A 23461-nucleotide genomic window follows, 5' to 3' on the forward strand; every position below is an offset into this window, starting at 1 on the left:
AGAGAGAGACGGAATGTGAGTGGGGGAGGGGCAGAGAGAGAGAGAGAGAGAGAGAGAGAGAGACAGAGACAGATTCCGAAGCAGGCTCCAGGCTCCACGCTATCAGCACAGAGCCCAATGCCAGGCTCAAACTCATGAACCCATGACCTGAGCTGAAGTCAGACACTTAGCTGACTGAACCACCAAAGAACCCCTCTATTTTTGTATTCTTAATTGGAGCTATTTGAGAAAAAAATCAAGGATAACTTTGACTACCATTTATCCTATTGTACCTAATTCAGAACTTGTAAGAGCTATAAGACTCATGTACTTATATATGTGATACAAAGATCCCATTATCTGATAAAAACAATGTTCATGAAATGTTTAAATTTTTTTTTTCAACGTTTATTTATTTTTGGGACAGAGAGAGAGAGAGCATGAACGGGGGAGGGGCAGAGAGAGAGGGAGACACAGAATCGGAAACAGGCTCCAGGCTCTGAGCCATCAGCCCAGAGCCTGACGCGGGGCTCGAACTCACAGACCGCGAGATCGTGACCTGGCTGAAGTCGGACGCTTAACCGACTGTGCCACCCAGGCGCCCAAATGTTTAGTAGAGTTTTAATTAGTAGGATCTAATTATTAATCTACTAAATCTATGCCAAAACTGCTAAGCCACTCTCCTGCAGAAAGTTCTTTCTTTTTTTTTTTTAATTTTGTTTGTTTGTTTATTTATTTAATTTTGAGAGAGAATGAGAGTGCAAGCAGGTGAGGGACAGAGAGAGGGGGAGAGAGAATCCTGAGAGGCTCTGCACTGTCAGTTGTAGAGCCCAATGCTGGGCTCGAACTCAAACCATGAGATTGTGACCTGAGCTGAAAACAAGAGTCAGACCCTTAACTGAATGAGCCACCTAGGCACTCCTCCTACAACTTTCAGTAGCTTCCCAGATGATCCCCCAATTAAAACACACACACACACACACACACACACACACACACACACACACACACACGCGAACTACTAAAATCTAGGTTGAGATGAACTGGAGGGAGAAAATCCATTTGAAGAGAAACAGCTTTAATGTCATTGTTGAAATGCTGTAGCTAATGGTTTGCTATAGATTTTTTTCATTCACCATCTTTCTTTGTTTTTTAGATTTAAACATATCTTTATGGTATTTTTAAAATAAGCAAATAATCATAGTAAAGGAGAAAAGATTAGAAACATGAATCAGATTTCTTTAAAATTGTCAGTATTTTATATTCCATGTGTACACTCAGTAAAATAATTAAGGCTCAGAATTCTTATAGATAATGAACAGAGAGACAGGAAATATAATTTGAGGCAAATAACATTTGAGGTTACTTTTTGTACATCCAGCATTTAACTTTTCCCTTTAGATTTTATTTAAATATTTGTTCAACACCTGGGCCACATTTTTCTCTTTGCTTTTGTGTTTAGTCTTTAGATTATAGCCACTACATAGGGTTCTTTCCTGAGCACATCCTTGTGCCTCATATAGGATGATTCTATTATTAACCCAGGATCTTGTAATACCATTTACATACTGATGACTATTGGCATCAACTTTCTTCTATTGCCACCGTATTTCTTCTGAGTTTCAGACTTGTACTTTCAACTGACCATTTAATATGTTCTTATTCAATATGTCCAAATTAAACTTATCAATTCACTTTTGCCTATAAACTTAAGAAATAATATAATTATATGAATAGGAAACTTTTTTTAGTTACAAACGAATGTCTTCTATTTTTTTTTTTGAAATTTATTGACAAATTGGTTTCCATACAACACCCAGTACTCATCCCAAAAGGTGCCCTCCTCAATACCCATCACCCACCCTCTCCTCCGTCCCACCCCCCATCAACCCTCAGTTTGTTCTCAGTTTTTAAGTCTCTTATGCTTTGGCTCTCTCCCATTCTAACGTCTTTTTTTTTTTCCTTCCCCTCCCCCATGGGTTCCTGTGAAGTTTCTCAGGATCCACATAAGAGTGAAACCATATGGTATCTGTCTTTCTCTGTATGGCTTATTTCACTTAGCATCACACTCTCCAGTTCCATCCACGTTGCTACAAAAGGCCATATTTCATTTTTTCTCATTGCCACGTAATATTCCATTGTGTATATAAACCACAATTTCTTTATCCATTCATCAGTTGATGGACATTTAGGCTCTTTCCATAATTTGGCTATTGTTGAGAGTGCTGCTATGAACATTGGGGTACAAGTGCCCCTATGCATCAGCACTCCTGTATCCCTTGGATAAATTCCTAGCAGTGCTATTGCTGGGTCATAGGGTAGGTCTATTTTTAATTCTCTGAGGAACCTCCACACTGCTTTCCAGAGCGGCTGCACCAATTTGCATTCCCACCAACAGTGCAAGAGGGTTCCCGTTTCTCCACATCCTCTGCAGCATCTATAGTCTCCTGATTTGTTCATTTTGGCCACTCTGACTGGCGTGAGGTGATACCTGAGTGTGGTTTTGATTTGTATTTCCCTGATAAGGAGCGACGCTGAACATCTTTTCATGTGCCTGTTGGCCATCCGGATGTCTTCTTTAGAGAAGTGTCTATTCATGTTTTCTGCCCATTTCTTCACTGGGTTATTTGTTTTTCAGGTGTGGAGTTTGGTGAGCTCTTTATAGATTTTGGATACTAGCCCTTTGTCCGATATGTCATTTGCGAATATCTTTTCCCATTCCGTTGGTTGCCTTTTAGTTTTGTTGGTTGTTTCCTTTGCTGTGCAGAAGCTTTTTATCTTCATAAGGTCCCAGTAATTCACTTTTGCTTTTAATTCCCTTGCCTTTGGGGATGTGTCGAGTAAGAGATTGCTACGGCTGAGGTCAGAGAGGTCTTTTCCTGCTTTCTCCTCTAAGGTTTTGATGGTTTCCTGTCTCACATTCAGGTCCTTTATCCATTTTGAGTTTATTTTTGTGAATGGTGTGAGAAAGTGGTCTAGTTTCAACCTTCTGCATGTTGCTGTCCAGTTCTCCCAGCACCATTTGTTAAAGAGGCTGTCTTTTTTCCATTGGATGTTCTTTCCTGCTTTGTCAAAGATGAGTTGGCCATACGTTTGTGGGTCTAGTTCTGGGGTTTCTATTCTATTCCATTGGTCTATGTGTCTGTTTTGGTGCCAATACCATGCTGTCTTGATGATGACAGCTTTGTAGTAGAGGCTAAAGTCTGGGATTGTGATGCCTCCTGCTTTGGTCTTCTTCTTCAAAATTCCTTTGGCTATTCGGGGCCTTTTGTGGTTCCATATGAATTTTAGGATTGCTTGTTCTAGTTTCGAGAAGAATGCTGGTGCAATTTTGATTGGGATTGCATTGAATGTGTAGATAGCTTTGGGTAGTATTGACATTTTGACAATATTTATTTTTCCAATCCATGAGCAGGGAATGTCTTTCCATTTCTTTAAATCTTCTTCAATTTCCTTCATAAGCTTTCTATAATTTTCAGCATACAGATCCTTTACATCTTTGGTTAGATTTATTCCTAGGTATTTTATGCTTCTTGGTGCAATTGTGAATGGGATCAGTTTCTTTATTTGTCTTTCTGTTGCTTCATTGTTAGTGTATAAGAATGCAACTGATTTCTGTACATTGATTTTGTATCCTGCAACTTTGCTGAATTCATGTATCAGTTCTAGCAGACTTTTGCTAGAGTCTATCGGATTTTCCATGTATAATATCATGTCATCTGCAAAAAGCGAAAGCTTGACTTCATCTTTGCCAATTTTGATGCCTTTGATTTCCTTTTGTTGTCTGATTGCTGATGCTAGAACTTCCAGCACTATGTTAAACAGCAGTGGTGAGAGTGGGCATCCTTGTCGTGTTCCTGATCTCAGGGAAAAAGCTCTCAGTTTTTCCCCGTTGAGGATGATGTTAGCTGTGGGCTTTTCATAAATGGCTTTTATGATCTTTAAGTATGTTCCTTCTATCCCGACTTTCTCAAGGGTTTTTATTAAGAAAGGGTGCTGGATTTTGTCGAAGGCCTTTTCTGCATCGATTGACAGGATCATATGGTTCTTCTCTTTTTTTTGTTAATGTGATGTATCACGTTGATTGATTTGCGAATGTTGAACCAGCCCTGCATCCCAGGAATGAATCCCACTTGATCATGGTGAATAATTCTTTTTATATGCCGTTGAATTCGATTTGCTAGTACCTTATTGAGAATTTTTGCATCCATATTCATCAGGGATATTGGCCTGTAGTTCTCTTTTTTGACTGGGTCTCTGTCTGGTTTAGGAATCAAAGTAATACTGGCTTCATAGAATGAGTCTGGAAGTTTTCCTTCCCTTTCTATTTCTTGGAATAGCTTGAGAAGGATAGGTATTATCTCTGCTTTAAACGTCTGGTAGAACTCCCCTGGGAAGCCATCTGGTCCTGGACTCTTATTTGTTGGGAGATTTTTGATAACCGATTCAATTTCTTCACTGGTTATGGGTCTGTTCAAGCTTTCTATTTCCTCCTGATTGAGTTTTGGAAGAGTGTGGTTGTTCAGGAATTTGTCCATTTCTTCCAGGTTGTCCAGTTTGTTGGCATATAATTTTTCATAGTATTCCCTGATAATTGTTTGTATCTCTGAGGGATTGGTTGTAATCATTCCATTTTCATTCATGATTTTATCTATTTGGGTCATCTCCCTTTTCTTTTTGAGAAGCCTGGCTAGAGGTTTGTCAATTTTGTTTATTTTTTCAAAAAACCAACTCTTGGTTTCGTTGATCTGCTCTACAGTTTTTTTAGTTTCTATATTGTTTATTTCTGCCCTGATCTTTATTATTTCTCTTCTTCTGCTGGGTTTAGGCTGCCTTTGCTGTTCTGCTTCTAGTTCCTTTAGGTGTGCTGTTAGATTTTGTATTTGGGATTTTTCTTGTTTCTTGAGATAGGCCTGGATTGCAATGTATTTTCCTCTCAGGACTGCCTTTGCTGCGTCCCAAAGCGTTTGGATTGTTGTATTTTCATTTTCATTTGTTTCCATATATTTTTTAATTTCTTCTCTAATTGCCTGGTTGACCCACTCATTCGTTAGTAGGGTGTTCTTTAACCTCCATGCTTTTGGAGGTTTTCCAGACTTTTTTCTGTGGTTGATTTCAAGCTTCATAGCATTGTGGTCTGAAAGTAAGCATGGTATAATTTCAATTCTTGTAAACTTATGAAGGGCTGTTTTGTGACCCAGTATATGATCTATCTTGGAGAATGTTCCATGTGCACTCGAGAAGAAAGTATATTCTGTTGCTTTGGGATGCAGAGTTCTAAATATATCTGTCAAGTCCATCTGATCCAATGTCTCATTCAGGGCCCTTGTTTCTTTATTGACCGTGTGTCTAGATGATCTATCCATTTCTGTAAGTGGTGTATTAAAGTCCCCTGCAATTACCACATTCTTATCAATAAGGTTGCTTATGTTTATGAGTAATTGTTTTATATATTTGGGGGCTCCGGTATTCGGCGCATAGACATTTATAATTGTTAGCTCTTCCTGATGGATAGACCCTGTAACTATTATATAATGTCCTTCTTCATCTCTTGTTACAGCCTTTAATTTAAAGTCTAGTTTGTCTGATATAAGTATGGCTACTCCAGCTTTCTTTTGGCTTCCAGTCGCATGATAAATAGTTCTCCATCCCCTCACTCTCAATCTAAAGGTGTCCTCAGGTCTAAAATGAGTCTCTTGTAGACAGCAAATAGATGGGTCTTGTTTTTTTATCCATTCTGATACCCTATGTCTTTTGGTTGGCGCATTTAATCCATTTACATTCAGTGTTATTATAGAAAGATACGGGTTTAGAGTCATTGTGATGTCTGTATGTTTTATGCTTATAGTGATGTCTCTGGGACTTTGTCTCACAGGGTCCCCCTTAGGATCTCTTGTAGGGCTGGTTTAGTGGTGACAAATTCCTTCAGTTTTTGTTTGTTTGGGAAGACCTTTATCTCTCCTTCTATTCTAAATGACAGACTTGCTGGATAAAGGATTCTTGGCTGCATATTTTTTCTGTCTAGCACCCTGAAAATCTCTTGCCAATTCTTTCTGGCCTGCCAAGTTTCAAAAGAGAGATCAGTCACGAGTCTTATAGGTCTCCCTTTATATGTGAGGGCACGTTTACCCCTTGCTGCTTTCAGAATTTTCTCTTTATCCTTGTATTTTGCCAGTTTCACTATGATATGTCGTGCAGAAGATCGATTCAAGTTACGTCTGAAGGGAGTTCTCTGTGCCTCTTGGATTTCAATGCCTTTTTCCTTCCCCAGTTCAGGGAAGTTCTCAGCTATTATTTCTTCAAGTACCCCTTCAGCACCTTTCCCTCTCTCTTCCTCCTCTGGGATACCAATTATGCGTATATTATTTCTTTTTAGTGTATCACTTAATTCTCTAATTTTCCCCTCATACTCCTGGATTTTTTTATCTCTCTTTTTCTCAGCTTCCTCTTTTTCCATAACTTTATCTTCTAGTTCACCTATTCTCTCCTCTGCCTCTTCAAGCCGAGCTGTGGTGGTTTCCATTTTGTTATGCATTTCGTTTAAAGCGTTTTTCAGCTCCTCGTGACTGTTCCTTAGTCCCTTGATCTCTGTAGCAAGAGATTCTCTGCTGTCCTGTATACTGTTTTCAAGCCCAGCGATTAATTTTATGACTATTATTCTAAATTCACTTTCTGTTATGTTATTTAAGTCCTTTTTGATCAGCTCATTAGCTGTTGTTATTTCCTGGAGATTCTTCTGAGGGGAATTCTTCCGCTTGGTCATTTTGGATAGTCCCTGGCGTGGTGAGGACCTGCAGGGCACTTCCCCTGTGCTGTGGTGTATAACTGGAGTTGGTGGGCGGGGCCGCAGTCAGACCTGATGTCTGCCCCCAGCCCACCGCTGGGGCCACAGTCAGACTGGTGTGTGCCTTCTCTTCCCCTCTCCTAGGGGCGGGATTCACTGTGGGGTGGTGTGGCTCGTCTGGGCTACTTGCACCCTGCCAGGCTTGTGATGCTGGGGATCTGGCGTATTAGCTGGGGTGGGTAGGCAAGGTGCTCGGGGGCAGGAGGGGCAGGCTTAGATCGCTTCTCCTTAGGTGATCCACTTCAGGAGGGGCCCTGTGGCAGCGGGAGGGAGTCAGATCCGCTGCCAGAGGTTTGGCTCCGCAGAAGCGCAGAGTTGGGTGTTTGCGCGGAGGGAGCAAGTTCCCTGGCAGGAACTGGTTCCCTTTGGGATTTCGGCTGGGGGATGGGCGGGGGAGATGGCGCTGGCGAGCGCCTTTGTTCCCCACCAAACTGAGCTCTGTTGTCAGGGGGCTCAGCAGCTCTCCCTCCCTTTGTCCTCCAGCCTTCCCGCTTTCCCGAGCAGAGCTGTTAACTTATGACCTTCCAGACGCTAAGTCGCGCTTATTGTGGGAACACAGTCCGTCAGGCCCCTCCGCTTTTGCAAGCCAGACTCGGGGGCTCTGCTTGGCTGGCGAGCCGCCCCTCCGCCCCGGCTCCCTCCCGCCAGTCCGTGGAGCGCGCACCGCCTCGCCGCCCTTCCTACCCTCTTCCGTGGGCCTCTCGTCTGCGTTTGGCTCCGGCGACTCCGTTCTGCTAATCCTCTGGCGGTTTTCTGGGTTATTTAGGCAGATGTAGATGGAATCTAAGTGATCAGCAGGATGTGCGGTGAGCCCAGCGTCCTCCTAAGCCGCCATCTTGCCGCAACTCCTCTATCTCTCTTCTATTTTGAATAAATAGAAAATGTAACCTGCTGATCCATTGCAAAAGAATATTCACTGCAAGAAATTCTGTATTTTATCAAAGATACTTATAACTGCTAAATTTGAGGTAGCCATGTAATTTCAGTTGTGATAATAATATAGAAAACTGCTAGAATGCAAGGGCCTATCAATGAAAAAACCATATATCCATTATCAGTCAATATATCTTTGGAGGTATAATACGTTTTCTAAATAATTTATAACGTGTTTCACGTTTGTGATTCAGTTTGAGTTCATTTTGTATATGTTCATTTTTAGAAGTTCATTTGTGTAGCTTTTTTTTTTTTTTTGCCTATATATGTCCATTCTCCAGGACCAGTTGTTGAAATTTCCTTTGATTGTTAGTAATCCATTGTTGAGTGAAAAATAATTCAAAGTCACCTTCTGAGTTAATGTTAATTTTGTTTATGTTTAAAAGAAAATGTGAATTTTTAAAAGCTATTCTACTAATATCAATGTTAACTCATCCATATCTTTGAAAATACATGTACTAATCTGGAATATCCATTAGACACAATTTCTCTTTTTTTCATTTGAAACACATAATCACAAGAATTCTATTGCTTAGATAATACTACTTCTAGTTGATTAATTATGTTTAAATTTTCAAACAAAGGCTTCTACTATCATACTCTAACATTTACCTTATTTTTTTAACATGCCCTACAGTATTTCAATACAACACCAGAAGCTTTGAATTTATGCCACTATTTTAAAAAATAATAATAGTAATGAAGAACAGTAAGTAGAAAAATGAACAATTTCTGTAAATAATTTTTCTCCTATTTGTCACTTCCTTTTCAGTCATCTTGATAGTACTCAAATTGGGAGTTCATTTACTGTCAGCCAGAGCCTATGTCATACTTATACACAGATGTCTTTGCACCTCTCTCTCTCTCTCTCTCTCTCTCTCTCTTTTCCACATCTGTCCAAATTGCCATTGAGTCATCAGTATAGGACAAATCCTTTCTTCATCTTTGCATCACTATGGCTTTTTCAGAAAAGTAGTCACTGTTTTAGAGATGGGGGATTAAATGATTTTTTGAAAACTGAATAGAGAACTGCTTTCAGTAATGGTAGATTGGCAAATTGAGCCAAATATTCTAATGAAAACAATGAGAAGATGCATCACATTTTATTTCCAGTTGATCTAGGTGCACACAACTACTTTGCTGGACTTTTATATGTTTTATATAAGATAATCTTAAATTATATAAGTGATTGGCATATAAGTACAAATTGTCTCTAATTACCATGTCATCCTCTTCATATGTTCTTTTTATTTTGCAAAGGAAGTGTTGATTTTATTTATTTTATTTTATAATTTCATTTTATTGTTTTTATGGGATCCAATGTATCAATTTTTTTTGTGTGGTTCATGCTTTTATTTTTTTTTTAACGTTTGTTTATTTTTGAGACAGAGAGAGACAGAGCATGAATGGGGGAAGGTCAGAGAGAGAGAGGGAGACACAGAATCTGAAACAGGCTCCAGGCTCTGAGCTGTCAGCACAGAGCCCGATGCAGGGCTCGAACTCATGGACTGCGAGATCATGACCTGAGCCGAAGTCAGACGCTTAACCAACTGAGTCACCCAGGCGCCCCTGTGGTTCATGCTTTTAATATAAGGCCTAAGATGTTTCATAAATGGACTTTAAATGTGTATGAAGTTTATATCCTTTTATATATCTACAGTCAAACTAAAAATGCACTGTCATCGCAGCAAAGAACTTAATGATTTTCTGCCTTGTTATCACTTTCTGAATAAATGAAGCACTCTATAGAGTTGAGTTGCAATATTCCTGCCAGAAGCCTACAGTGTCTTATTGAGCCACTATAATACAGCATTCTGTACCTATTTAGGTTAATTATGATTAAATTTAAAAGCTGAGTTGGTTGAATTGCTTCATCATTTAATTACGATGGAGACAAATTAATTGTTTTTATATGCTTCTTTTTTGAAAGTGTGTGAGTTTCTGATTGTTGGCTAAGTTTAGTGGTACTTAAGATTTAGAATTTAAAGCTTCAAATGGAAAATTTAACTACTTCATGATTTCAGAAAATGTGTCCTTTGTGAGAAGATTCTTTACACATTCCAAAGATGATATCTCATCTCTCAGAGACAAAAATGATTAGTATAGAAGCATTCATACCCCCTTCTCCTTAACACAGCACACGTGCACACACGTGCATGCACACACACACACCCCTTCTATGGATGATCATTTGTTTGATCAGCTTCTCTGTTGGTCTTCTATTGAATCGATCTTGATAAAGTCTATATTGGAATGTTTAAAGAAGACAAAAAAATTCTGAATTTGTCTGCAATAAGTAAGTAAAAATACAGTGAAGAACAAAATGAGAGAAGATTTTGAAAAACACACTGGGGTTAGATGGGGTGGATGGAGAGAGTTATCAGTCACAGAGGGGAGTGGTAGTGAGAAAAGCTTCCTAAGAAAGACTATGTAGATTGGGATAATAAAAATCCCATTTAGGATTGAAAGGGTACAATTTTTCTCTGAAAGATTGCACACTGATGGGTCTTGAAATAGAAGCCAGCAGGCCATTGTTTTTTGTTTTACAATTGAATTAATTATAACTTCATTGAGGAGAGTGGGCACATTTTCATTACATCTCCTATAAACAAGAAGTGTCAAGAAATACACCATTTTTATGTTATAAGAACATAATATTGGTCTCGGTTCTTCCCAGAATACAAGGTAGCTCTAATTGGCAATGGGGGAAGAAAGGTGAGTCTCTTTATGTCTTTTTTTTTTTAGGTCCTAAGCCCATCCTTTTGCTACTTTAGCTTCTATAAGTTTATGGGGTTTTTTGCATTATAAAAGAGAAGTGTTCCCCAAGGTCCCCAAATCTTCAGCTAGGCAAAGCCAATATTTCTAATAGTTTAATGATCTTGTCTAGGCTGATGATGCCCAAAACTGCATGGTTGGCTCTATCTTCCTGGTAAACTTTCGTCTCCATTTTCAGTCTTCTGGGAACTCTACCACCAGCATCTCCAGCTCAATCTGTTCAAACTTAGGTCTACCCAGTCAGTTAAAGTTATCTTTTACACTTCCCTTTCATACAGTCCCACATTTCACCAGAGGAGTATGTGATTTATTTCCTCTTTGTATTTACTCTATCTAGCTCTTGTATTTTCTTTTTTTCTGCTAAGGTCACACTCCAGAAGACCATGGTCAGTCATCTGAATTACCTTAACAGCCCTCTAATAATGAGTCATTTAGCCGCTCTGGCCCATTCTGCATATATCAGCCCAAGTGATTTTGTGAAGCCTTTATTAAATCACCTCACTCCCTCACTTGGCAGTTCTCTAAAGGCCTCCCTTGCCATTACAATGAAGTTGACACCCCCTGCTCTGGCACACAAGATCCTGTGTAATCTGTCTGGCTAACCAGACCATCTCTCCCACGGATTTCTCACTTCCTTACTGTGTTTCAAGCACACAGACCTTTTCCTTTTTGATTCTCAAATTCAGAATCATGTTTTATATTTTTTAAAGGCTTTTGCACTTGCTTTAATTCCTGTTTGGAAAGTTATTTCCTAAAATACCTGCATTACTATCTCCTTCTTGTCAGTTTGCTCTCAAGTAAAATATCATTCCCCCAGAGTTATCTCCTGATAAAGATAGTTCAAGGCATCTTTCCAGATCCCAACTCTCATAAGCAATTTATTCATTTGCATATTTATTGTCTCTTTCCAGTTCTCACCCCTAAGGTAGCATGTAATTTTGAATGAAAGGCTAGGCATTCACATAATCTGGGTTGGAAAGGATCTGCAAAGCTTGAAATTATTAAAGACTTCTTCCAATATCATAAACATGTTTCTTATCTATACCTATATCCACAACTGTGGCTATATCTGTCTACTTGTCTAAATTCATTTATTTGTCTAAGTTCCAGCAAAATGAGACTAGTTTTCTAAACATATCTACTACTTTGATTCCATGTATGCATTTTCAAAGTAATTTTTCATAGAGAGTTGAAATGTAAACATCCATGTATGATTGCTAATCCCTAAATGTCATTTTATACGAATTTAGATGCATTTTCTTTCTTCTGTTCAGTGACTGAAATAATTATCTGAATAATGCAAATATTCCTATACTACATGCTGTTCATTTTTCAGTCGTGTTGTCATTAAATTAAAAAGTTTACAAAATAATATATACTTTAAAGAATATTAAAGGAAAACTGATAGAAAAGTCTAACTTTAGTCTTTATTCTTTATAGATGAATAGCTCTTTTTAGAGTAATGTAAGCTTTAGAATTATATATGCATATCTGTTTTACATGTCAGCTGGATAGGATATGCTATTCCTTTTTTCTGGTGACAAGATATGAGCAAAACAAAGTAAGATCTACATTTACTATAGCCTTCTGTTACAAGAAGTGTAAATTACAAACTTCATATGTTCTTTTAGTAGGCTATAATATGTTTGATTTTATCACATGTTTCATAAGCAATAAATATATGCTGTACATCTACCAATGACTGTATTTCAGGCTGTACACAGGAGTAGGGAAAATAACAAGGAATCTAACATGTATTTTTCACTTATAATGTGGTAGATGCTGTGCTATACAATTTATGTGAATAAATCACTTAATTCTTATAAAACCACATAAAATAAGAAGTAATTGATCATTTTCCAATCTCTTTGGCCACTTGGGGAAACAGCAGAGTACAACGGAGGAGACAAGCAAGTCTGAATTTAAATTGTTTCTATCCCTTACAAGCTGTGTGACTTTAGGCCACTTATGTATTCTATCAGTTTTGGTTTTTTGGTCAGACCTCTAATGGTTAGGGCTCTTACCTTAAAGGATTACTCCCTTTTGCAGCGAAACTCCTAAGAAGGGTTGCATATATTAAATTTCTCCAAATTCTCTCTTTCCACTGTCGTCTTAGATCTGTAATCTGGCTTTTGCTTCCACACCTCCTATGTTGCTGCTTTTGTCCAGTTCACCAGTGACATCCATGTTGTCAAATTCAATGATTAATTCACAGTCTTCATTTCAGTGGATCTTTTAAGCAGCACTTCACACAGATGTTCACTCTCTTTCCTTGATACATTTCTTCACTTCTCCTCCAAGGTACCACTATCTGCTTCTCTTTTCTCCTACATCACAGGGGTCTCTTGTTCATTCTGGCTGTTTTATTCTAATTTCCCCAGTCTCTAACTGATAGAAAATCTCAAGGTTCTTAATTTGGTCCCTTTTTTCTTCTTGAACTTCCTTCTCTTGGTGAGTTCATGCAGTCTCATGACTTTAAATACCACACACATGCTAATGACTCTCAATTTATATCTTTAGCCTGATATTCCTTTGGAACTGCAAATTTGGTTATCAGTTTCTTATTAACATCTTTACATGGGTCTTTATTGAAATTCTCAAACTGCATATATGCAGTATTGACTCTTGTTCCCCTCCCTCCCAAATCTAATTACACCCAAGTGCATCTTTGCAGTTGTTTAATCCCAAAATTTCTTCAGTCATTCTTAACTCCCCTGTTACCAGCGCCCTACCCACCCCACTCTGCAATGTTGGCTCTTAGAATCTGGCAACTTTTCACTTGTTCTGCTGGTACTTCCCTCCAACAAGTCTTCATCATCTCTTACAAAGATTACTGCAATAACCACCTAACTGGCCTTTCTACTTCTACTCTTAGCCCAATACAATTAATTCACATACAGAAGCTAGTGATATGTGTGTGGGTGGGGGGTCCTGATAAACCTAGGTCAAACTACATCACCCCTAACTCAAATCCTGTGATAATGCCCTTATTCATTCAGAAGTAAAAGTCATAGCCCTTATACAGTCTATAAAGCCCTATATAATCTCACTCCTTCAAGTCCCCCCTTAATGCTTTGATTTCATTTCCTATTCTTTCTATCCCTACCCCTGTCAGGATATTTCAGCCACACTGGCTTCTTTGGTTCCACCATAAAGATTGTACATTTACTATTCAATTCTTCTGGAGTGAATCCAGAAATCCAAATGACTACACCACTCACCTTCTTAGATCTTTGCTCAAATCACATCATTTCAAAGAGAATTGCCAGATCACCCTATTTAATATTACAACCTGCACCTCCCTGGATTACGAGTTCCTTGACACTCCTAATCCCATGTATACTGATAAATTTATTTTTAGTCTTCATACTTGTAAATACTAGATAATTCATTCACTATATATATTTTCATTATCTATCTCTCATTGCTAAAATAGAAGCCCTATGATGCATAGATATATCCAAATGCCTAGAAGGATTTCTGGCACTTTATATCCATTGAATAAATATTTATTAAATGAATGATGTCACCTAAGAATTATAAGAACATGGCAAAGCTTCTGCCTGTATCTATTCTGATTTTTTTGGTATGTATAAAAACAGGTACTGATTCCATCCAAAAATTACATGTATACAATAAGAATATGCACACACACACACACACAATGTTTAGATATTAATACTGTTGGCAGAGAGAATTTGACATTGAACTGTAGTGCATGGATTGGGAAGCTGCTAGTTTTTCTATTCTGATAAGTAGAAAAACAATAATGGAAGCAAGCTAGCTGTTCAGTTTTTAGTTTACTTGAAACTGGCATTCGGGGCGCCTGGGTGGCGCAGTCGGTTAAGCGTCCGACTTCAGCCAGGACACGATCTCGCAGTCCGTGAGTTCGAGCCCCGCGTCGGGCTGTGGGCTGATGGCCCGGAGCCTGGAGCCTGCATCCGATTCTGTGTCTCCCTCTCTCTCTGCCCCTCCCCCGTTCATGCTCTGTTTCTCTCTGTCCCAAAAATAAATTTAAAAAGTTGAAAAAAAAATTAAAAAAAAAAAAAGAAACTGGCATTCGCCAAAATAAATAAATAAATAAAAACCATAACGTTCTCCCTGGGGTTGTCAAGAATATCAGTATTAGAACATGGCTTGATTACAGTGTTAACCAAGAGGTTAAGTTAGTGGCCAAATACAGACAGAAGGCCTGAAAGGAATAGGTGGATGCCATAGGTCCTCATTGTCCTTAGAAGGCAGAAAAGGGCAGAAGGCAGTAGTGTTTTCAACAGATATCTTTACCCCTAGGAAAAAGAGCAGCTTAGGCATTTTACCTATAGTAGCTAAGGAGTTTTGTTATATAAGTCACGTGCAGGCCAGGATTCAAGCAGTTTATAACCCTGAACCTTCAAAATCAGTTCTCATTGGCGATGGATGGACATCAGTTAAAAAATAATTCACAACACTATTTTCAAAAACTATTATGTAAGTATGTATGGTTAGGATTTATATGGATATTGTTAATATAAAAGCTTAGGACATTTTTTAAAAAGCTACATCTAATAAAACAAAATATATTGTTTTGAGTCAAAAATTAAATTTACTCTTCCCGAAGAAACTTGGAAAAGTCCTAAATTACTTGTTCAACAGTCCCAGTAAAACAACTGCTACATGTTAAAGAAACTATCTAAACTTCACCATGAAAACTTTGCTAAGGGGTGCCCACGTGGCTCAGTTGGTTAAGGGACCGACTTCGGCTTAGGTCATGATCTCCTGGTTTGTGGGTTTGAGCCCCGCATCAGGATCTGTGCTGACAGCTCAGAGTCCTGCTTTGGATTCTGTGTCTCCCTCTCTCTCTGCCCCTCCCCCACTTGTGATCTGCCTCTCTGTCAAAATAATAAACATTAAAAAAAAATAGAAGAGGCTTTTCTGAGTCCTATCATATCTCTAAAAAACCCCAAAAACCAAAACAGAAAACCTTTGCTAAAAACATTCACACTTTTGTATACTGTATTTTCCTGAAGTGTAGAGAGCATGTCCCAATAATTTTATATCTTTACTGTCTGGCAAAACAACAAGCACTTTAAAAAGTTGGTCTAATAAAACGAAGATTGAATATATCTTCCGTACTAAGTACTATATCGGTATATTTAAGAGAAAAAAATCATCCCTTAGGCATATTTATGTCCACTCTCTGTATCTGAGGAAAGTTGACCTAATATCTGTCTGATTAGAGCAGGAAAGGTGACCGAGTATCTGACAGAATCAGCTGATTATCTTTTCGGATACACACACATACATACACAGTCTGGACAGCTGTGCAGCCACCTCTGAGGCAGTACAGGAGGATATGAAAATAAAGGTCTTTCTAAATCCCAATCCCCTGGGCAGTTTCTAAAGGCAACCACTGTTAACAGATTTCAGATTTCCACTTTTTTTTTAATGTTTATTTAGTTTTGAGAGGCAGAGAGAGAGAGAGAGACAAAGCATGAGTGGGAGAAGGGCAGAGAGAGAGAAGGAGCACAGAATCTGAAACAGGCTCCAGGCTTTGAGCTGTCAGCCCAGAGCCCGACGCGGGGCTCGAACTTGCAAACCACAAGATCATGACCTGAGCCAAGTTGGAGCTTAACCAACTGAGCCACCCAGGTACCCCTTCAGTCTATGAATTTAGGTAATACAGTAGTCCCTCTTTTCTGTGGAGGATATGTTCTCAAGACCTCCAGTAGATGCCTGAAATCATGGATACTATGCGTACTATGTTTTTTCCCCCATACATATCTATGATAAAGTGTCATTTATAAATTAGGCACAGTAAGAGATTAACAGCAATAGCTAATAATAAAATAATTATAACAATACCCTGTAATAGAAGTTTCATCAATATGGTCTCTCTCTCTCACTTGAAGTGTCTGATTGCAGTGTATTCATCCTTCTCATGATGGTGTGAGATGATACAAGGCCTACGTAATAAGACGAAGCGAGGTGAATGACACAGACATTGTGATGTAGTGTTAAGATTACTACTGACCTTTGGACGATCTGTCAGAAGGATGATCACCTACTTCAGGACCATGGTTGATGCACGTAATGGAAACTGCACCAGTGAGACTGCAGGTAAGGGACCTATGTATCTATGCTCTTTATTCTGTTAAAAAAAAAAAAAGATAAGAAATGTTAGTACACTTACACTTCTCTTTTCTTCTACTTTTCCCTCTCAGTCCCAACTTCTGCCCAGTGTATTAACATTTTTTTTTTTTATTGACAAGCTTTAAAATAGAAGCAAGGCTTTAACTGGGAATTTCCATGTTATGTCTGAGGCACCAAACCTGAGATAATGGGTGGAATTATCTGCACATTTGTAAGAATAATTGCAGAGCTAGATGCCAACCTGCAGGGCATAATGAGAGACAGAAACAACAGCCCAGCACACATAACTCCCAAAAACCTACAGAAGTTACAGATTCGTTAGCATAATGTTGACTAATTGAAGAGCTTCTGTAAGGATTCAGGGTGCTATAATGTTGCCAAACTTAAGGATATTTCCTCCCTCACAGCCAAACTGGTAGGAGTCAGTGAGAGAAAAACAAAGACATTTCACATGTCCCCGAGAAGGAGAAGGCTGGACTCTCAGTCCCCAACAGGACATATGCTGGAGTACAGAGATTAGAGGGCTGCTCCGTGCTACCATTAGAGCAGAGTGTGAGAGAGTGCTTGTGAGAAACTCCCAGGAGTTCCAGGAGTGCAGAGACAGATGTGAAAACAGGTACTTGTGGCCAAACTCTCATGCCCAGAATATCGACATCTGGAGTCCACCGGCTGGACCAATGCACGGCAGCACTGGAAGAAGAGGGAGGGAGCTGCTCGGTTTTACAGAGCAAGTATCTACGATATCAGTGATCAATCCATCCGCATCAATTCAGTGCAGACTCTGACATACAAAGGTCTTCTCACATAACACTCAGCCTTTGTTCAGCTACAGTAGTGAATAGCCCACCCACGAATGATGCTGTTTTCCTTATTTTTCTATTATGTCTAGTTCCTAAGCCCTGACCCTGGAAGAACCAGAGGCAGCATGGTGAGGCAAGATGGAGGGAAATAGAAAAGTGGCAACATGATGAAAGGACAGATCAGCTCCTCCTTTCTCCATTCTTGGCCCCTGGTTCAAAGTCACAGGCAAGACCTCAATCACAGGGAAAGGGGTAGCATTAACCCGAAGGTGAGGATGTAGTTATAGAGTCATCTTTGGAGCACCTTCAGGAATGTGTGAATTTGGTGTACTCTGCTTTCATTCCTCTCTCAATAAAATTATATCAGATTTCTAATTAATGATGAATTGAAATTATGTGAATATTTTCCATCACTTTCTTTTTCTAAGAAATCAATGGACTGTAAGTAAAGCAATGGTTCCTGGTCCCCAATTTAAATATAAGTTCTTTTCTGAGACATTGGTGACACATCTGATTTGTTTTGATATATATTTTTTCTAGTTCTTTCTACGATGCATTTATTTGAACATACAGAAATGTATTTCATAAGAGCTCCTAAGAACTTCCAATTAAAAACAAACAAGCAAAAGTCCCCCTTCCTAGTTGATTTCTAGTGCTCTCAGTTTTCATAAGTTTTCTGCCACTGAAATGGATCTTCATAATAAGTAGAGAATCAATGTATAGATACCCTGAACAAGAACCTCATGAAGTCATTAAAATTTTTGTACACCTCTTCTTTTCAAGCTAACATCTTAAATTTTTTTTTAAATTTTTTTTCAACGTTTATTTATTTTTGGGACAGAGAGAGACAGAGCATGAACGGGGGAGGGGCAGAGAGACAGGGAGACACAGAATCGGAAACAGGCTCCAGGCTCTGAGCCATCAGCCCAGAGCCTGACGCGGGGCTCGAACTCACGGACCGCGAGATCGTGACCTGGCTGAAGTCGGCCGCTTAACCGACTGCGCCACCCAGGCGCCCCTAACATCTTAAATTTTAAACTTTTAAATGATATGTTTCTGTGTACCTCACTCAGTAGCTTCCTATACTGTTCCCCTTTTAATCCTAGAACTAGGCATATTAAAAAATAATTTTGCATGCTCTCTCTCTCTCAAAGTAAATATAACAGAATCTAAAAAATATTTTTCCAGTGTCATATAATATAAAATGACAAAAAAAAAGCTTTTAGATGATTCATAAGATGGAAATTGAAGCTTCGAGAAATTGACTAGTTTCATTTTCCTTTCTTTCCCATTCTTCCTTTCTTTTCTTTTCCTTTCTCTCTTCCTTCCTTCTTCTCTCTCTCTTTCTTTCTTCTTCCTCTTTGACCCACCCACCCACCCTTCCTCTCTCTCTTCCTTCCTTCCCTCCTTTGTTTCTTCTCCCTTACTCTACATCCTTTACTCCATTACTCTTCCCAGGGGCATAGCATAGTTAAAGATAGGAATGACTGTCTTGAAGAACAAAATGCTAGTGGCTACCTTGAACATACTGGGAGCTTTCCTGGGAGTGGATTTTTAAATGATGCAAAACATGTTGCTTTTGCAAGCATAGTTTTGGCTTAAAGTATTTAGTAGATTTCAATGTTGTTGTTGTTGTTGTTGTTGTTGTTGTTGTTGTTGTTTTCCCTTTATGCCTTCTTTTGCATAACCTCTTTTTTCCTGCCCTATTTTTTAAAAATAAATCCACATGTTGAATCTTGTAAGTCATGAACTCTTAAAGCTGGCTTAGACATTCAAATAAACATAGACATGCCCAATACTGTTTTATAAAAGTAAAATACAATTAAGGAAAACATATATCACACTGTAAATTCATATTGATATATCTAGGAAAAAAGATAGTAACCCAGCTATTACTAAATCCCATGTAATATCTAGATACATAAAAATGATTCATAAATATTTACCTTTGTAAATCCAGTTAATAAGTCTTTGTTTTTGACAGGGAATCAGAAAACTATCTGGCAAAATTTCATTTCACTAAGTAAAAAATTTAACAAAACAACCAAATCTATTAACATCATTAATAAGGCTTTATTTCTTTAGAAATAGGGGCAGCTGGGTGGCTCAGTGGGTTAAGCATAGGACTTCAGCTCAGGTCATGATCTCATGGTTCGTGAGTTTAAGCCCCATGTCAGGCTCCGAGCTGACAGCTCAAAGCCTGGATCTTGCTTTGTATTCTGTATCTCACTCTCTCTTTTCCCCTCCCCCTGCTCATGTTCTGTCTGTCTCTCTCTCCAAAATAAATAAACATTTTTAAGAAATTAAAAAAAGAAATATACTTTGTTTCACACATCAGTAACATTATTTGAAGTCCCATTAGACTGAGTCTATTAACAGTACATTTTTGTAAAACAAGCTATTTTAGTTTATAATTCATCTTTATCTTGTTGATAGTAGCATAACATTGTAAGTAAAAATGTCTATTTCTTCCCCATTAGAGGCTTTATTTAGTTCTCTCTTTTTCACTGATATAATGTCTTCATTATGTCAAATGCCACCAATATCATATTTTCTCTGGAATGCCGAAGCATGGATGTCCTTCATGATTGTTGCAACATGGAGAGGTCCAGTATCTAAGGATGTGGTGTCCAGAGAGGGTTTGTTTGAGAAGTTCTAATATAATTCAGGGTAAGATGCCAGCCGCTGTCCATCTTCCCCGTATTGTATTCTTAACTGTGATGAATGTGGTTGTCTGGCAAAACTAACTTGTGTTTTAAAATGGTGATTTCTGCTTCCAAAGTTAAGGATATAGATTTGTGGACACCAGCATGTACATTTTTCCTTGGTATTACTAGTAGTACAAGTAGTACCTCTCATTCTAGAAAAAAAAAAAAAAAAACGCTCAGCTTGAGTAGCAGGGACCAGGTGAAAGATGGGGGTAAAATAAAGGACCTGAGATATTATCATCTCAAATTTATCCATCAAAGAGGAATTGCTTCCCTTCCAAAGAAAGTTCTTGATCTTCATGTTAAAATTTCCAGGGCTAGTAGGGGCGCCTGTGTGGCTCAGTCAGTTGGGCATCTGACCTCTGCTCAGGTCATGATCCCGTGGTTAACGGGTTCAAGCCCCACATCAAGCTCTGTGCTGACAGCTCAGAGCCTGGAACCTGCTTTGTGGATTCTGTCTCCCTCTCTCTCTGCCCCTGCCCAGCTCATTCTCTCTCTCTCTCTCTCGCTCTCTCTCTCTCTCTCAAAAATAAATAAAACATTAAAAAAAATTTTGAGGGCTAGTAAGAATAAACAACTCTTAAATAAAAAGAATCAACAACTCTTGGAAAATCTCTTGAAATTCATAACTCTTTGGTCTAACTGAAATGCAGTTCGTTGGTTGGAACTGTCAGAAAGTTAAGCATTATTAAGTTGCGTGGTTTGGCCAAACAGATTGTGCCTTCCTGGTGAAATCATCAGCTATTCAATTTATTTATTTCATGATTATCAAAAAATAGACAAAAAATGATTGCTTTTACTGTATGCAATGAGTAGCTAATATATTGGAACTGGAGGAAAGCAGGCTTGGCTAAATGTTGAACTTCTGATAGATTTGGGGTAGGCATCTATATCACTTAAGACAGTGCTACTGGCAGTGTGTGGTTCCCAGACCTGCAGGATCAGCTTCACCTGGGAGCTTGCTAGAAATGAACACTGTCTGGTCCCACTCCAGACCTGCTAAATAGGAATTTGTGGGAATGGGGCTGAAGAATTAGTGCTTTTAAAAGCTCTTTAAGTGATTCTTATGCATGTTACATTTGAGAACTCACCTAAGAATTAGGTAGGAGAAATATTTGAGAACAGGATTTGATTTTTAGTTGGGCAGCTGGCATGAGTCGGAGACTAGCTGATGAACAAGTTAAAGAGGAAAACATTAGGACTCGGGTCAGAAATTAATGACTATGGGGAATGATAAAATGAAATAGAACCCAACCATGAAAAATATAGACCCTAAGGGAAATATTCCTTCACATGTTGATGTTACTATCATTCAAATATCTTCTAGAGACTCCATTATGAAGCTTAACTAGAGCAAAGTAGTCTTTACAGTAAGTTTTTTAGATGACAACATGCCTTATCTATAGAAATTGCCCCAAACTTTTCTAAAATATATTTATTAAGATTTCTTATGCTTTAAAACTATGTCTGTCTTTTAACAACTTACGGTAAGGATGGCAGCATATATATTTATTATATTTTATAGGTATAACATATTTAATAATATATGTTAACATTTATATATATCATAGTGTATTTTTATATATTTTAAAAGCTTAGTATATTTTTTCAATTAAAATTGGGTCACATAATCCTGCTTTTTTTAATTTGCAAAAAAATTGAGACAATGTACTTGACAATGGAAATTATTCTGGAAAATTATCACGTATTGGCAATGAACCACTTGCGTGATATAAACTGACCAGTTTAATACAAGTGACTGAATATTGTAATAAACCACTTTATTTGCTAAAATAACTTGTATTACGTTTATTCTTTAGGTATAGTATATTTTTAAAAAGTATATTTTTTAAAGTTAAAAAAAATAAAATGGATTTAAGAAGAGAACACTTTTTAAAAGTCTTTATTACCTTCTAATTTCAAAGAAACAGCATATGATTTTAAAATTGGAGAGATATTAATCAATCTCTCCCATGATTAAGTACCAGAGAGTTGAAATCCATGTAGATCAAATACTTTCAGGATTCATGGGTTTTCTTGTTATACTGAATGTCCCTAAATATATATCAAAACTGCTCATTAAAATTGTCACCAGTTCTATGGTTTATTACATGCATTTCAAGGTAAAAATCCACTTTATACTAATAGTCTTTCCTGATGTTCTCTACAGACAACATAATTAGCACATTCCTAGAAGTTACTCTCTATCCTTTGACATTATAACTTGAAAAGCACCACTGTAATCTTAATCATTATCAGTTTCGTAAAAAATTTTTTAAATCTCCATTTCCAACAAATTTGAGTATATCTTAGTTGTTTACATGCAAAAAAAATCAATAGGTGAGTTAAATGAGCAATACAATTGTTCTAGTTATGTTTCAATATATACGTTCTTTAATTATGTAAATAGAATTATATAGTCCTTTTATTAAAATCAAAACTTATTTTTAGTTTAGGAATGATTTTAGGAAGATTTTGGGCTAATGGAAAAATGCTTTATCATTTAGAGCTGCCATAAAGTTGAGGCAATTTAGACAGGAGGGAAAAGACATTTTTGCTTTAAAGATAATTACCCAGAATATTGGGTAATTATGACGAATGTAGAGGGAAAAGTCTGACATCTTTGTGATTTGCTCCACTTATTCTGAAATCCATTCAGTGACAGAGTTCTCCATTTCCATTTGGCTGACACCAAAGGTCTCAGCCTCGGTTTTGTTTAAAAAATATTTGATCTTCAAAAAACGGCCAATAAATAGCCAAGTGGTAAGCATCAAACTTCGTTCCTGCCTTCAGTCTTATAATGATGGACAGGAGTCATTGGTGTAAGTAGGTAAGTTGAGGGTCAGGATGATGAAAACAAAATTCTATTCTTCCCCTAGTTTTATCCCTCACCTCAATAAAATTATGTCATATATTGTTATATTCTTGGCTAAGAAATCTGGAAGTCTCCCATGGTTATTAGTTTTCATTATCACTTCCACCATTCTCTACCTCCAATCTTTCAGCCAGTTCTATTGGTGATTCCACCTCTAGCCTCTAATCTGATGTTCTTCATTTCAAGTCCGAGACAAAATCATATCTTTTCAGGTCTTCTTTAGAATTTTCTCAATGTTTCTTCTCATTCCTATTTAAAATTTTTTTTAATGTTTATTTATTTTTGAGAGAGAGACACACAGCATGATCGGGGCAGAGAGAGAGGAAGACACAGAATCTGAAGCAGGCTCTAGTCTCTGGAGCCCTATGTGGGGCTCAAACTCACAAACCACAAGATTATGACCTGAGCCGAAGTCCCA

Source organism: Prionailurus bengalensis, chromosome B4, assembly GCF_016509475.1.
Source record: "Prionailurus bengalensis isolate Pbe53 chromosome B4, Fcat_Pben_1.1_paternal_pri, whole genome shotgun sequence".
Taxonomy (NCBI): Eukaryota; Metazoa; Chordata; class Mammalia; order Carnivora; family Felidae; genus Prionailurus; species Prionailurus bengalensis.